This window comes from Rhinolophus ferrumequinum, chromosome 6, assembly GCF_004115265.2.
Source record: "Rhinolophus ferrumequinum isolate MPI-CBG mRhiFer1 chromosome 6, mRhiFer1_v1.p, whole genome shotgun sequence".
NCBI lineage: Eukaryota > Metazoa > Chordata > Mammalia > Chiroptera > Rhinolophidae > Rhinolophus > Rhinolophus ferrumequinum.
This window is the reverse complement of record NC_046289.1, coordinates 3,497,567-3,513,637: the sequence shown is the minus strand read 5'-3', so window position 1 is coordinate 3,513,637 and position 16,071 is coordinate 3,497,567. Positions and strand designations below refer to the sequence as shown.

The window sequence follows — 16,071 nt, the reverse complement described above, 5'->3', positions numbered from 1 at the left end:
GGCAGACTTGGACTTATTTGCAGTAGGATCTCTTTCCTTGGAGGGCTTTGTAGATGTGAGGCTATCTGAATTCAGGGGAAGGGGCCTGCTGTCTGCACCACCCCAAAGTACTTGAGTGATCAGCTGACCGGAGTATGTGCACTTTATTTACGACACAGGTCACGGGGCCCACCACGCCTCAGTATCCAGGGAGTCCTTGGAAGGACCTTTGGGGGAGCCGGCCTCAGCTTGGGCAGTGGTGCCTCTCTATGGGAACTGAGAAAAGTTTGCCTTGGGGGCAAACCACAAATGGGATAGCTCTTGTGTAGTGACCAGCATGTCTCTAGTATCACCACCCTCTGGCCATGATGCCGACTTCAGGAAGTTCAGGATGCTATTGGGGTCTGCTCCACTGGGGTACTTGGGGGGATGGTTGACGGACAGCATGCGCTCAGCTAATGGCTTACACCAGCAAATCAATTAATTCCATATGAACAAGATGTCCAGGACTGAATGTCAAGTCGGGGGAAGAATCAGTGGTGTTCTTGTCAGTATTAATCATTGGTACCTGAAGAGAGGTTTTCTGGGTTTCTGTTTCTTTAATGAGGATGAAACACACCTGGTTAACCTCTTTTCCAGTATCAAATCCCATCTTGGAGGCCCTCTGGTCCAGCTCCCAGCTTCAGGGAAGGGGGTTACTGTCAGCTCCCATCCAGTGGACAGAAATAAGTGGCTGACCACAAAGCCTGTGCCTTGCATTATGACTAATGTCACCTGTTCTACTAACATCCTTGTCCAGTCCATATTAACAGGATGTCCAGGACTGAAGGGCAAGTCTGGGACAGAACTAGTGTTCCTGTCAGTGTCAATTGGTGGTACCTGGAGAGAGGTTTTCTAGGTGTGTTTCTTTAATGAGGATGAAACACACCTAGTTAACCCCTTTTCCAGTATCCGATCCCCCCTTGGAGGCCCTCTGGTCCAGATCCCAGCTTCAGGGAAGGGGCGCTGTGGACATGAATAATTGGTTGACTACAAAGCCTGTCCCGTATTTCCTGTTTTCTTTTTTTGTTTTTCCTGTCCCGTATTTCTGACTTTTACCACCTACTCCATTAACCAGCGATCTCTGATCCATTCTTAGGAGGACTCCCGAAGCGATGCCACATGGAGGAAGACGGTGGTCTCATGACAGCTCCGTGCCCCAGAACATGCAGGTAGGTTGTCTGTGGTTACATTCGTCTTCTGATCGGCAATACATGGCCAGCCTAGTTCAGTATCCAGCCCCACTTTGAAAGGATGGATGGTCTTTGCCACCTTCAGTGATGGGCTTGGAGTTAGCCCAGCCCATGTCAGGTGACTATCTTTTGCATGGCAGGCATGCCCTGAACAGACGATATGGGTGGCGTTGACCAGGGTGTTCAGGACATAATGATTTCTTTGGAAAGAAATGGTAGTCCTGAGATCAAGATGACACCTTGTGGGGAAGCGGTCCTTAGAATTGGTCTTGGGTAGGACCTGTTTATTGCTAACAAGAATTCTGGAGTTGGTTTATGTGAAATCTGGAGGAATGCCTGATGTTATGCAAATTTAAGGGAAAGGCTTTGTTGTCAACCCTGGTCTAGGAGAAATGAGCAGGCTCTAGGACATGTGCTTCACCAGGGACACCCCCAGACCACTGACCATTATCCACTCCAGCCTTAGGAGGCAATGCTGACGTCAGCGAGGAGGCTGCGTTTCTGTAGGTGATCCTTTCTGGTCCTCGAGGAGAGCTTTCCTTAGGCGTATTCATTTCTCTAATGACAAACCATCCCTGTGAACCCCTCCTCAGCATCAAAAGCCAGCTGGGAAGACTTCTGGGACAAGACAGACGTCGTCAGCCCCAGTCCAGGGTGCGAGAGCCAGCTATGCACTTCCTCCTCTCTGCACGTTGTGTCGGACCCTAACACTCCTGCCCATCCCACTCAGGAGGATATCACTGTGGAGGTGACACCGACCTGCTCGAAAGGAAGTGGTGCCCCGACAGCTCTAAAGCCGAGAGGTAGGTTGTTGGCTGTACATTTGTTTTGGTGCCAGTAGGCTGTGCCTCTGGGTTTGGGGCCCTTGTGTGGCATCTGTGGGAGGGACATTGGGTTCTCAGAGAGGGCCAGGTTTTTCTACTTCAACCCCACTTTGTTTGATGAGATATGATGGCACTGAGGATAGCACCACCAATCTTTCATATCAGCGAAGGCACAAAACACCACTCCTTCTACCTGAAGCGGGCCTTGAGGCGAAAGAGAGAACGATGAGGAAATGTGACGGTGGTGAGGGCGTCTTTGCCTCTGGTATCCCGGGCAGGCGGCTGCCGAGTTCATGCAGACTGGGCCCTCTGGTGGTTAAGCAGGAGTCAGAAGGGAGATCGCACAGGGGTGGGGGGCAGCATGGGCAGTGACTGTCCCCTGTTCTAGAGGCCAGCTCAGGAGAGTGCGGACAGCACACTGCAGAACGTTGGTAGAGGAAACCTGGACTTTTCTTTCCCTTCATTTTGGACTCCTCTCTCCCCAGTCCTATCAGGGTTGGCCTACATCCCTACTGAAATGAAAAAAGTCTGGAGATACCAATATTTCTCCCCTACAATAAAAAAATTATGGTTAAAGGAGTTTTATAGCAAAACAGAAAAGCCAACTTAGAGTCGGTGCAAACATTTGGTGGAACTGACTTCAGGAAAAGAAACTTTGTTTTTATTCCTTAATTTTACTGAATGAAATGGAAGATGGTGGAAGGTGTTAAGTGGTGTTTCATCTGGAGGATGGAGTCCTGTCTCTGATCCCAGTTTTTCCTGCTTACTTTGGCAAGAGGTTGTAGTGGGCACTCATTTTACTTACAGCCAGCCTGATATCTGATACCTGTCTTTAGAATCACACCTTGCCTAGAAGACTGTTTGGACCTCTAGCCAATTCTATGTGGCGGCCAGGGTGTCAGCCCTCAGAAGACCACGTTACCTGCTTCCTGACCACAGAATGCGGGATTTATTCACAAACTCTGACCTGATGCACTGACCTCGGGATGCAAACCATTGCTGGAGGCATTTTCAGGAGACGACCATCAGGAAAGCTCCAATACCTGGAGAGAGGTTATATGCTAATTATTTTCTGTATTGGTGGAAATATTTCATGTATCAAGTCTTAAAGGGTTTGTTGGCTGACCTCCAGAAAGCACTGCAGGCCACTTGAGTCAGACTTTCCACTTATATGACACATGACTTCTGGGCTACCCAGTGTAGCGTAGACTCAGGAAAATCTGGAGATGACACCAACGTCTGTGAAGATTCAGCAGTTTTATTTTGTGTGTGTTTTTTTTTAATCAGTGCTAATCTTCGATACTCGAAGGAGAGGTTGTCCGTGTTGTCTTCTCTTTATTTATGATGAAACATACACGGGAAACCTCTTTTTTAGTATCAAATCCCACCCTGGAGGCACTTCCTGTTCCTGATGCGGCCTTCAGGGAAGGGACGTTGCCAGCTGAGTGGGGGCAAAGGAAGACGGACTGTGTGACGTGTGTCACGTAGCGGGGGTGGGGGCTGGTGTGTGGCCCTCAGGATCCGCCTCTCCCATGGACAGCTCCTTGGAAGGGAAGCCAAGTTTGGGAGGGGCTCGTGCTGCTGTGGTGAAGGGAGGTTACTCCTTGCGGTTTTCATCGATTTGGTGACTCATGCGGGGGTGGTGGCTCTTCGTTGTGAGGTCCTGCTCGGAAGGCTTTCTGGACACACCAGCAACGACACTGAAGGGACAGTAGTGCCAACTGCTCTCCAGGGTAGCTGAGGGGATGGTAGACTGGTGACGTGCACTTCATTTATGATGTAGGTCACCCGTTTGACTATCCACCAGCACCCGATCCGTCTGTGGGATGACATCTTGGTGCACATGGCAACTTTGGAGAAGATGTAGGAGGATTTGGGGCCAATGTGAATCTACAGTACTTAAAGAAGGGTTATCCTTTTGGGGGCTCCCTCTCCTATCTTTTCAAAATAAATAGAAGCAATTATCAGTGAATAATCTCTCTTTCTGTGTCAAATCCTGTCCAGGAGGACTGTTAGCCTGACCACAGAAAATGTCAGAGGAGAGGCTGTGGTATGAGTGCCCCCACCAGGCAAGGCCCACGCCACAGCACGTGCTGAACGCGGGATGTGTGTATTACCTGGTTCAGGGGTCCAGTCTATCCTCAGGAGGGTGTGTGTGTGTGTGTGCGTGCGCGTGTGCGTCCGCAGTAATGCTAATGTAGGGAGTGTCTGTGGTTGTGATGTCATCTCTGTTCTCTGGTACCCAGAGAGAGGTTGTCTGATGAGCTTGTCATGTATATGATTAATGGCGCATGGCACATCTCTTTTCAGTGGTAAATATCACCATGGAGGATTTCCTGGGTGTGAAATGGGCCATTGGTGTCTGTACTGCTGCTGGTGAGTGAATGGATGGGGGACTGAGGACCTCGCCGGTGTGGTTTTGATGTGCCCCTTCTGGCTCATTGCCACTTAGAATCCAGCCTCTCCCTGGGTGGATTCCAAGTCCATGATGATTACGTGGGGAAGGAGTCTCTGTTGACATCTCTGTGTCTGTTGCCCAGCTTTGCTTGACTTATGAGGACTCAAACAGACTGGATGCTTTTCAGTGTCAGATCCTGTCTAAGATGCATTCTGGATGTGACGCCAACTTTGGAGACGGGGACCATCATCAGTAAAGGTATGTTTCCCTAACATTCTGTTTAGCATGCGCATCTCCTGGGCCACTAATCCCCGGTATCCCTTCCATACCTAGGAGGGCTGTTAGAGAGGAGGCCTTACTCTGGGGGCTGAAGGTGGGCCTCAGCCTCTTTCGCCTTTCTCTTGGGCTGGCCAACACATGGTGATGGCAGGGGCACAAGCGAGGAAGTGGAAACCTGGAGGCGTTTAAGACTGAAACTCAGAACTGGCACATTTCTGCCCAAATACCATTGGACGAAGAAAGTCACACGACCAAGTCCATGACGAGGGGTGAGTGGGGTGCTCCACTCAGGAGGAGGTTCTGCTGAGGGTGAGGACGTGGAGCCCAAGGTCAGTCATCCACAGGGGACACAGAACTTGGGTTTCGTTCATCATTTATTCGTAACTCGTTGGCCTCCAGTTTCCTGTCTGCCACAGGAGCACTTCCTCAAGCTGAGGCTGGTCAGCAGAAGTGGCACTGTCAGGGCCCAGCGTCATTCCCTTTCATTTGGGGCAGTGTTGTCCATGAGCCGTCTTCTCTGCGTTTGACAAACTATTAAACCTTCCTCTGCCCCCCATTCCATGAAGGCGTGTGGTCCCAGCACTAATAGGACCCGTCTGCTCTCAGGAAGTCCGCCGGAAGTGACACCGACCCTGGAGAAAGCAGTGTTGCTCGACGGTTCTGACATGCGGTACTTAATGAGAAGTTGCCCGTGTTTTTTTCGCTTTATTTGTGACGAAACATTCGCGGTGCACTTCTTTTTCAGTATCTAATTCTGCCTCGAAGACTTCTTAGTTCGGGTGCCGACTTCAGGGAAGGCATGTTGGCACTTGTGGATTTTGGTCAAGATTTTTGCCACCCTGCATCTTTTCTCCCTCCTCGGTTTCCCCTGATCTCTTTCCTGAAAGCTCCCCTTTTCTGCCATGTGGCTCGCATTGCATTGAACACACACACACACACACACCAGCCCATGGTATGAGTTGCTTTATCCCTCCCTGTTTGCTTCTGTGATTGGTTCAAAGATGGGCCCCTAACTCCACTAAGCCAGTGACATCCAAGGAGATGTTTGCTGAGGCTTCTGGGAAAGGAAGTATTTCTCCCTCTCCAGTGAGAGCTGCCAGAGTAGACCCTCTATGTTCCCTTAGCCATGTGACCTGATAACGTGAGCCTTGAAGGTCCCGCATTTAAAGACCAAGAGGACAGTGCTTGGGACTTTGCATGAGGGAGCTGTGCAGACCCAGAGCGGGAAGCCTGTACCATAAAAGGCATATGGGAGAGTTAGAGAGGAACCAGAACCTGGGTGACATTGTTTGAACCCCTGGATCAAACCCTGCTTGAAGCTTGCCCTGCCTCTGCACTTTTCAGTTGTATAAGCCTGTCAGTTATATAAAGCTTATAAATCTCTTTATTGTTTAAGCCAGTTTGAGTTGGGTTTTATCTTATTTGGGACATTGACAGATGATACCACACCACTGCAGTGACTGGAAAACCTGTGTTTTTTTCAATGATGTGTGTCTCTTGGTGCAGCTATCCTCAGCGTCCTATCTCAGGTGGGTTCTTGGTGAAAAGTGACTTTCTTGTGGACTTCCTTAGTACTTCAAAAGCATTGTCTTAGTGGTTTAATTTGTAAATGACAAGCATTATATTATTAATGTGCTTTGTGTCCAGGGAAGGGCCATTGGTGTGGGCCCCTCTTCAGGCGCCTGAGGATGGTGGACTCCCGAGGATGTCCCCTGACCCACTCCCCGTCAGAGTCCCTCTCTCCCTGGAAGGACTTCCTGGAAGTGATTGGGATGCGGGGAAGGATAGCATTTCCTTGTCCCTGCTGTTCTGTGATGGGCTTGCTGTGTTTGTCACAAGTCATACTGAACGGCCAGTGTTTTAGAATCAAACCATGCCTCAGAAGAACCAGGAGCGCCGTTACGGAGTGACACCGCAGTCAGGATCATGCAAGGCACACGGTGGGTCCCCCGAGAACTGAAGCTGTGCTGGTGGCTTGTTTCACCTAATTTGATTACCTCAGTTTCCCGTCTCTCAAGAGGAAACCTTCCTAGAACCTGACTCATGGCGGAGATTTTATTTGCGGGTCTGGGACAGTCCCATTTTCTCTGAAATGATGCTCTACACGAGTATTTGTGGAGTTGATACTAAACATTCCGGAACCCGTCAGCCTTGCTTATTGAATTCTGCCCCCGAAGACTTCCTGGGATCCTGAAGCAGTGGGAGCCTGGGGTTGGTTGGTTTGCTTTATCCTTGATGATGTTGCAGAGTCGTCCTGGGGTCAGTGTCATCCTCGCCCGGGAGGGCTTCCCCGACGAGTGGCACTGCAGGTGGGGAGCGGCACCCGCCTCCTCCAGGGTGAGCTGATGCCCCGTTGCTTGCAAGCACCCGTCAGTCGGCGGTGTCTGCCCCAGCCCTGCCGCCACGCCCTAATGCTCAGTATCCTTCACACCCAGGTGGACTGCCGGACGTGAGCCGGTGCAGATGGTGCCCATCGTGCTAATCTCTGGTACCTGAAAAGAAGTTGCCCATGTTATTTTCGCTTGATATGTGACGAAACAAACATGGTGCACTTCTTTTTCGGTATCAAATCTCACCTTGAAGAGCTCCCTGGCCCCGATGGATCTTTGGGGAAAGGGCCTTGGTGTCACTGCCTCTTTTGGTATGTACCTGGAGGATTCGCCCCTCGTCCACTGTGCATTGGCGGATTCCGGGACACTTGGTGTCCGGCCATCCGCATTCCAACCGCAGGCAATGCCACCCCTGAGAACAGGCACAGTTGGTGAGGCCTCGGTCACGTGCCAGCTCCCCATGGCAAGGGAGGCTGAGGAAACATGTTTCCAGGTTCTGCTGTGAAGATACCCCCAACGTTTGAAAAGGGTTCAGATGAGAGCAGCCCCCAAATAATTCAACGGGATAGCAGCAGTAACAACAACTAAAACAGTAGTTAATGAAAACTATTTACCACATCTCTCCAGAGATGGACGTGCATAGCTCCCAGGTGTGTGCATTTTAACTATGACGTCTCACCTGGTGGATTGTCACCTACACATCCACAGTAGAATTGACCAGGGACACTGACTGTGGTGGAAGGCAGTGGGTCCGTTCTTGTTTTGGGGAGAGGGGTCTGCCCAGAGCAATCATTTCTCGGGGCCTAACCCTCTGCAGCCCGACTCTTTCCAGGTTCCAGTCCTGCCACAGAGGGAGAAGCTCCTCAGTGTCATCAACATGAAGGGACACTGGTGTCCGCTCCAAATCAGGACTGCAGAACGTCTGCCTCATGAAGGACACCACCATCCCTGTCTCTCAGCCTCCATGTCTGGTCCATCCTTAGGCCGTCTTCCTGGAGGAGGTGCCATGGGGCTCCATGGATAGTTCTATTCTGTGGTACTTGACGAGAGGTTTTCCCAGGTGAATTCGTTTTATTTGTGACAAATCATTCTTGGCCAACCTCTTCTCAGTATCAAATCCAACTTAGAGGAAAGACTGTTTGATCTGGGACTCTTGGTGGCATCGGCCCAGGCTGGGGTAAGTGACGGGTTGTTGTCCAGAGAGTGTGCAAGCAGCAGTGGTGGTCGCCTGGCGGTCGACTAACCCTAAGCATCTGTCTTCCCTAGGAGATGCTCCTGGAGCTCTGCCAGCTGGGACAGAGGCCATGGTGTTGTTCTCGGTGCTACATTTTAGTACTAGAAAAGAGGTCATCCGTGTTTCTTCGCTTTATTTATGATGAAAAATACGGGTGCACTTCTATTTGTGTATCGTACCCCATCGCTGAAGCCTAGCAGCGACTTCTGGGAAGAGATGTCGATGGCAGCCCTGTTTTTGGCACCTGAGCCACGCTGGCCTCGTGACACCTGCATAATGGTTAGTTCCTGCTTCACCCGTCCTCCGGGGCCTGTCCTCCCTTCAGAGATCTTCCTGGAGGCGAAACAGCTTTAGAGAAGCAGCAGCTGGCTACACATTGGGCTCGTCTGCAGTCCATCAAGAAAGGCTGGCCATGACGTGGCACGCACAGTTTAACCTGTTTTGCTAATTCAAGTACTATGCTTCTAGATGATGGGGTGCCAACATCAGGGGAGACACAACTCTGGGGGCACCTCCCAGGGTTTCTGAACTGCAGACACAGAGCAGGCTATGCATTCTGTGTGGGACATGTGCCACCTGGCCCACAGACCCTCACAAAATCTCTCAAGATCCAGAGGACCTCCTGGAGGCATTTCTGACTGAGTCGCCTGTGTAAAATGAAGAATAGTTGTCTGCTGACGTCTCTGTTTTATGCCTGAGGAAACATAAAAGGGACAGTTCTCTGTCAGAACTGAGCCTCATTTCCCATGTGGGAGTGCCTCTGAGTTGTGCTGCTAATGTCAGGGAGGGCCACCGGTCCCTGCGCTGCCCCAGGTACGTCAAGGGAAGGTCCTCAGGGAGCATTACGTCTTTGACGGCATCTGTTCTCTGTGCATTAAAGTTTCACCATCGGTTTCCTTTGCAGGAGGACGCCCTGGCAGCTGAAGGAGATGGAGGATCACAGACGCTGTTCTGAGATGTTCGAAAGGAGGTTGTCCGTGATGTATTTGCTTTGTTGATGGCAGATATTGCACGGTTGATCTCTTTTCCTCATCAAATGCCTTCTTGGAGGACTTGCTACATGCGGTGTCAGGTTAAGGAACGGGGAGTGAGTGTTAGCCCCTCTCTGAGGGTATGTGAACAGATGGTTGACAAGATGGCACGTGTTTTCCTTTAGTTTTTATTCTGAGAATTGAGAATTTCTGTCATGAGTCATCGTAAAATCCTGTTTTTTAAGGTAAATCTATAAATGTGAAAAATTACGTTCTGTCACACCAATTTCTTTTAAAAAAATTGACAAAGAAATGTGAACAAAAACATGTTTAGCATAGTTTTCAGAAACCAGACATACACACTATCCAGTCCTTTGGTTCCAAAGTTTAACCTATCAAATGATGGGTAAGATACAGACATACACTGAAAAAAAACACCCAAAAACTAAAATGACAACTACTGGATGACCATGGGAATTATTATGAATATGTGGCAGGTGTAGCAATGTTTTTATACATAACTGACTTTATTATAACTATTTTAATACTTTTTTTAAAGGAAAAATACCCGTTTGCTTGGGAAAGCTATGAGCTCCAGATGCCTAACAGCAAGAGAGACTCTAAGTTCTTTCCACAGTCCTCAAGGCCCCTCATCCTCTCTCACCACATCTCGGGGCTGCGCCAGCTCCAGGACGGGGTCTGGAACTCTCTTTCTGTGGTCTCCCTGGAAGCCATGCTGCTGTTAGTAGCACATAACATTTTACTTAAACTTGGAGGGGGCTCCTTGAGATTTGTGAGCAGTGCCCTCAAGGAAGGCCATTCCAGGACGAAATGTGGGGTAGCAGGAGAGGGAAGGGGGTGAAGACAACACAGTGGGTGAGCAGACGTGGTTACCCGCCCACTGGCCCATGGTACCCTCGCTGGTATTTCAGCCCTAACACTCAGTCAGTGCTGCCAACTTCTTGGAAGAAACAGGTGGGTTGATGTTGCTCTTCCAGGATACCTGGAAAACAGTTCCTAGGCTTGTCACTGCATCTGTCACAGATCTTGGCTGGCTGCCGGCATTTCAGTTTAAAAAAAATAATAAGTCACCCAGGAGTTATTCCTCAATGGCCTGTGCTCCTGATTCATGGCCGAGCTTGCAAGAACTATTCCTGGGGACATGAATGATGTTGGCCACAGAGGCTATTTATTTTATTTATGCCTTAGACCATCTGATCCCCTAACCAGCCATGTCTCATTTATTCTTGACAGGGCTTCATAGAGGTGGCACCAGCCTGGGGGGCGTGGCATTGCTCCCGATGGTATGTGAAAAATACCTGGCCATGTGTGTTTGCTTTATTTATGGCAATTGTGCTTGGGGACTCGGGGAGATCATGATTGCTTCCTCACAAGCTGCAGCTGCAGGGAGCAGGGGGCGGGGGGGCTCTGCTCTTTGTAGGTGGTGGTTGTTCCCTGGTCCATTTACCCTCAATATCCATTCGTCCTTAAGAGGAATGCCTAGCTCCACCCTGTGACAGGCAGTGGTTTTCAAGTACAAGACTTTTTCTTTTCCCCACTGATTCCAACCTCAGAAAATCAATACCGCTGTTGGTGGTCCTTTGTGGACTATGAATGGAGGGTCGCCCGTAGAACACATGCTTTGTTTATGAGACAGGCCGCTGGCCCACTTGTCCTCTGCATTGAATCTGTGTTTAGGAGGACTTCCTGGAGGTGATGGAAACCTTGCAGAACGAGGGCTGAGTCTAGGGTGATTGGTGCTGTATTTTTGGCTTTTGGAGGCAGCTTTACCCAGGAGTCACAGCACCTACTTTGGTAAGTCTCTGCATCCAATCCGCCTGGAAAATGATTTTTCTGGAAACGGGGCTGTTTTTGGGGGGACCTGGGGGTGGTGGCTGGTGGACATCATGCCTTGCTGCCACTCAGGTGTGTTTGAAATGATACTGTTTGTGATCTGTTTGTCTCATATGCCCCTAACAGACTACTGCGTCGACTTATAGGATCCTGCCTGTTGGACCTTCTGGATATAAGTCTCACTTTCTGGAAGGTTCTTTGATGTCCTCATCTCTCCAAGGTATGTGAAAGGATGCTCACCTCTCCAGTACACACTTTTATATGACCTTTGTCATCAGGTGCCTTAGGAAGGCTTCATGGAGTTGATGCTGATTGTACGAACTTTGTAGGGTTTTTCTATGATATTTTTTGGAACTTAAAGGACGGTCATTCCTACTGTGCTTGCTTTATTTATGGTGAATTTTTGGAGTACATCCACTTTTTCAGAATTGGACCCCGCTTTGGAAATACTCCTGGCTCTGAACTCCCCATCAGGGAAGAGACACTAGGGTCACCCTCAGCAGGGTGAGTGACAGCAGGGCGTATCCCAAGTCATGTCTCTTTTAATCAGGTCCATCATCTGGACATACAGAGGCTGGTGTCTGACATCACAGTTCCTTCATGGAACTTAAAAAGTACTTGACTGCCCTATGTGCATTTATTCCTGATGAACTGTGTTCTGGTTTGTACTTTCTGGGGCTGCTCAAGTTTTGGTATTCAAAAGGTGGATTTTCCTTCTATGTTTGCAGGGTTTATGGTTAACCATAGAGGAAAATCCACATTTTCAGTATCTAAAGTTGCTTTTAAGTCATCTCTGAAGCCCAAATCCCCGTCCGGGAAGAGAGAGGAAAGCTAACGTCCCCCCTGCCCCCAACAGAGTGGGGAAGAAGGAAAGCAGACCCAGAATCCGTGTTTTTGGTTGGTGATGGGACAGACCCTCCTCAGAGCTCACCATCACCACCACCAGCCCAGGAGACCACGCCAAGTGTGTCTGTCCTGTGTTACCTTTATTTTTGACGGATTGTGCTTATTAGGGTCATGCTTTCCAGGACTAAATCTTTCTTTGGTATTTAAAAGGTGGATATTCCTTCTATGTTTATGTTATTTATGGTTAAACATAGAGGAAATTCCACGTTTTCAGTATCAAATGCTTCTTGGAAACATTTCTGCACTGACACCACCGTCGGGGGTTGGGGGACCTGGTGGGGCTAAGACCCTCCAGGGTAAGTGAAAAGGACGGTGGGCCCCCAAACATGTGCTCCATTCATGCCCCAGGTCTGTGGACCATCCACTGGTCTTGAGAAGAGGTGGGGTCTGTCATCACAATTTCTCCATGGCAGCTAAGTGTGTGATGACACTTTCATTTTTGATGGATCACGCATAGGTTCATGCTTTCCAGGATTCATCATCTTTGGTATTTAAAAAGTAGATTTTCCTTCTATGATTACGTGGTTGATGGTTAATCATAGAGGAAAATCCACATTTTCAGTATCAAATGCCACTTTGGAACATTTCTTTGACAAAGCAGGGTCAGGGGAACCAGGTGGGGCAAAGCCCCTCCAGGGTCAGTGAAAAGATGGTGGACCGTGGACCATGTGCTTCGTTCGTGCCATATGTCTGCCGACCATCACCTTTAGAAGCCCCCTGTCACTGAGAAGCCAGCGTGCATCGTGGGCAAAGAGGCCGTGGTGTGTGGTCACCGCTAAGTCATGGGACTCATCGTAACCTGCTTTGCTGTTTTGCTTCCATTTTTGATGAACTGCGCACAGATTTGTCCTTTCCAGAACTCAGTCTTTCTTTGGTATTTAAAAGGTGGATATTCCTTCTATGTTTACGTGATTCATAGATAATCATAGAGGAAAATCCATGTTTTCAGTATCAAATGCTGCTTTGGAAGTGTTTCTGGAACAGACTGGGTATGTGAAAAGATGGACCACACGCCGTATCTTGTTCACGCCTGAGGGTCACCCACGTTTATGAGCCATTTCTTGCCAAGAATCCAACTTGGTGAAGATTATATTGGGGGTCTGTCATCCCAATTACTTGTGGAACCTTGTCTTCCCTATGTGACTTACATTTTTGATGACTCAAGCACAGGTTGGCGTTCTCCTGGACAGAATCACTCTTTGGTATTTAAAAGGTAGATTCTCCTTCTATGAGTACATTATTTATGATTAATCATAGAGGAAAATCCACGTTTTCAGTATCAAATGCTGCTTGGAAACCTCCGAGGATGTGAAGTCGCCATCAAAGAAGAGATGGTATCCGTACCCCTCCCGGGTACAGGGGTGGACCGTGATACAGCGCCGTGCTTTGTATCAGATAGGCTGCCTGGCTGGCTTTCCCTCAGCGCGCAACGTGTTGTTAAGGGGTTATGCTCTCAGTATTGCTTCATTGACCTGGAATGAATTTTGTTCTCTGTGTGTTTACCAAGTTTATAATGCATTTTCTGGAATCAATCTTAAAGAATACCTAGGTAGGCTGTCAGCTCTAGGAAGGGGTGCTTGTGGGGGTACCATTCCGGGGGATATGGAAAGAATGAATGTATGATGCACAGGCACGTATGCCACACAGAACATGTGTCGCCCGCCCCCTAACTCTGCATATCCAATCTGTTTATCTTAGGCTCACTCCTGGAACCGATGCCAACTTGGTTACAAGAAAGTGGCTTTCCCACCAGTGGGATCGTTTGCTACTTGAAGAGAGGTTATCTTTCCTGTGTTTGCATTCTTTATGATGCATATACAAGGGTAAGCTCTCTCCGAGGAACAAATCCTGCTGGGGCGTGGGGGGGGGGTTTCTTGGAAGCAAGGCTGACTTCAGGGACCCATCAGAGGCCCAGGAGTGCTCCTGGGTATGCAAATGCATGGCCATCGCAGGGTGTGTGCCTTTCTTGCTGTTTGGGACCTGGTCCTCTCACCCTCCTCATCCCATGCATTCTCCAGAGAACTTTCTGGAAGAAGCAATGACTGGAGACAATGCCGTTGTTTTCTTTTGGGAGATACTGTTCTGTATGGAAAGCAGTGCCTTCCTTAGTGGGCCTGCTTAATGGAATGTGGACGTATCCATGAGCTGCTACTCTGGCCAGTCTTCCCGCACAGGATTCCAAGCCCTAGGAAGTGACCTCATGGTCAGTTCCTCTCCCAGATATGTGAAAAGATGGTCAACAGCAGTCAGTCTCTCAGTTAAACCTGGGTCATTTGGTCCACCCACCCTCCACACCTAGCCCACCTTCAGGCTGACTTCTGGGCTATAAAGTCCACTTGAGGGAAGGGAATGGCTGTTGGTGCCAGAACAAGGGAATGGGTGGCCCCAGAGCACCAGGTTTTCATGGGACTTGCCCCTGGGACCATTAAGCCCCAGCGTCCTCTTGTCCATAGGCATTTTCCATTGTTGCCAATTGTGACAGACAGACCCTGGGGTTACTGATGTCATTATCGGTTTAGAGTTGACCCATTGAGATTTCATTTTCCTTTGGTGAATCTTGCACTAGATGAATGCTTTTGAGTAACAGCTCAGGTGGCTATTTGGTCACAATGCCAAGTTCAAGGAAAGGAATGCTTGTCTTAGCACTGCTACATGATTTGTGAGTGCGTGAGCAACCATGGAGTGTGTTCGTTTTATTTGTTGCTTTTTTTCTTTAATGATGCATGCTATTTTGTCTTCAATGTGTCATCAGGTGGACTTCCTGGAGGCAGTGGCTTTCAGAAGAAGCAGTGGTTCTTTCCCCAGAGCAGTTTTGCAGGCCGTAAGGAATGTCAACCATTTCACATCCACTTTAGATCAAATTATACAGGATTGCCCTGTCTCTCAGGAGACAATCCTCTCATGGAGAGATGCTGGGAAGTACAGCCCATTTTAGGGCTGGGTCACAGCGTTTAGGGTGCAGGATTGTCACTAGCCCCTTCCACTTGGTCTCAGGCCCCACAGGAGCCCCTCTCTGGGGACGACGGTGTGTGGTCCTCACCGGATCTGCTCTTTGGTACTTGAAGAGAGGATACCCTTTGTATGTTCACTTTATTAATGGCGAATATACAGGGGGAGACTCTTATTTGTGTATCAAACTCTGACCGGGAAGACACTCGGACTCAGCTCCATCTTCAGGACAGAGACACTGTTTTCAGCCCTTCTCAGGTATGTGTTCTGGCTTCCTGGGCCCAAACGTAGGTTTCATCTGTGATGATGGCCCCAGGTCCTCCTCAGGGACTGCCTGGAGGCTGTGCCACACTGGCAGGGGGCAGGAGGCAGGGGACAGGGGTGGGCCTTGTGTGTGGTCCTTATCGTCTGCACTGAGTTTAATGGTGGTTTCCTTTTTTATAGAGATGAACCGTGAGTGGACCACCCCTTTGCCAAGTCACATCCAGGGGGCTTCCTTCTCTGTCAAGCTCAGGGGAGAGCCCTTGGAAGTGTAATGCACAAGTGCCAGTGGACCCCAGAGCATTAGCTTTATTTATGATTGTTCCAAGTCTCATTGACTAACTCCTGTGAGTCCATCCTGGAGGGCTCCCTGGAGGTGGCATCATCTTTTGGGAAGAGGCTGAGATTTGCTCATCGATGCTCATCTTTGGTGTTCAGTAGACATTCTCCTGCTTGTGGTCCCTGAGATGTGGTCCCTATAAGCGTGATTTCTATTTGTGACTTGTGGTTCAAGTCCTTCCTGGAGATACTATCCTCGGCTGGAACTGCACGGTTCTGGGAAGAGCCAGGGAGCCATCTCCCCAGGCCAGGTACATGGATGTTGGAAGGTCAGAGGGAAGTGCTTCTGTCTCGATATTTGTCCTCTGGCCCTCTGACCTCCTGTATTCTACTCACCCTAGGACTGGCCAGAAGAAGAGGCCTCTGGGTCTGTGTTTGTGGAGACATTTCTTGGGCCGTGTGACTGTCTGCTTTGCACACCCTGACTGCCGTGGAGGTCGTCTGGCCCTGAGCTCAGCATCAGGGAAGGGGTGTTGCAGCAGCTCTCATCAAAGAGAGTAGATGTCATCTGAGAG

At 49.4% G+C, this 16,071-nt stretch overlaps 1 long non-coding RNA gene across 1 annotated transcript; it reads left to right on the top strand.

The window, feature by feature from the left end:
* The first annotated feature begins 1,094 nt into the window (after positions 1-1,094).
* On the top strand, positions 1,095-3,070 carry LOC117024118 (uncharacterized). The gene is made up of 3 exons (XR_004423310.1): positions 1,095-1,190; positions 1,805-2,014; positions 2,872-3,070. It is a non-coding gene; the product is annotated as an uncharacterized LOC117024118 (long non-coding RNA).
* Positions 3,071-16,071: the final 13,001 nt, after the last annotated feature.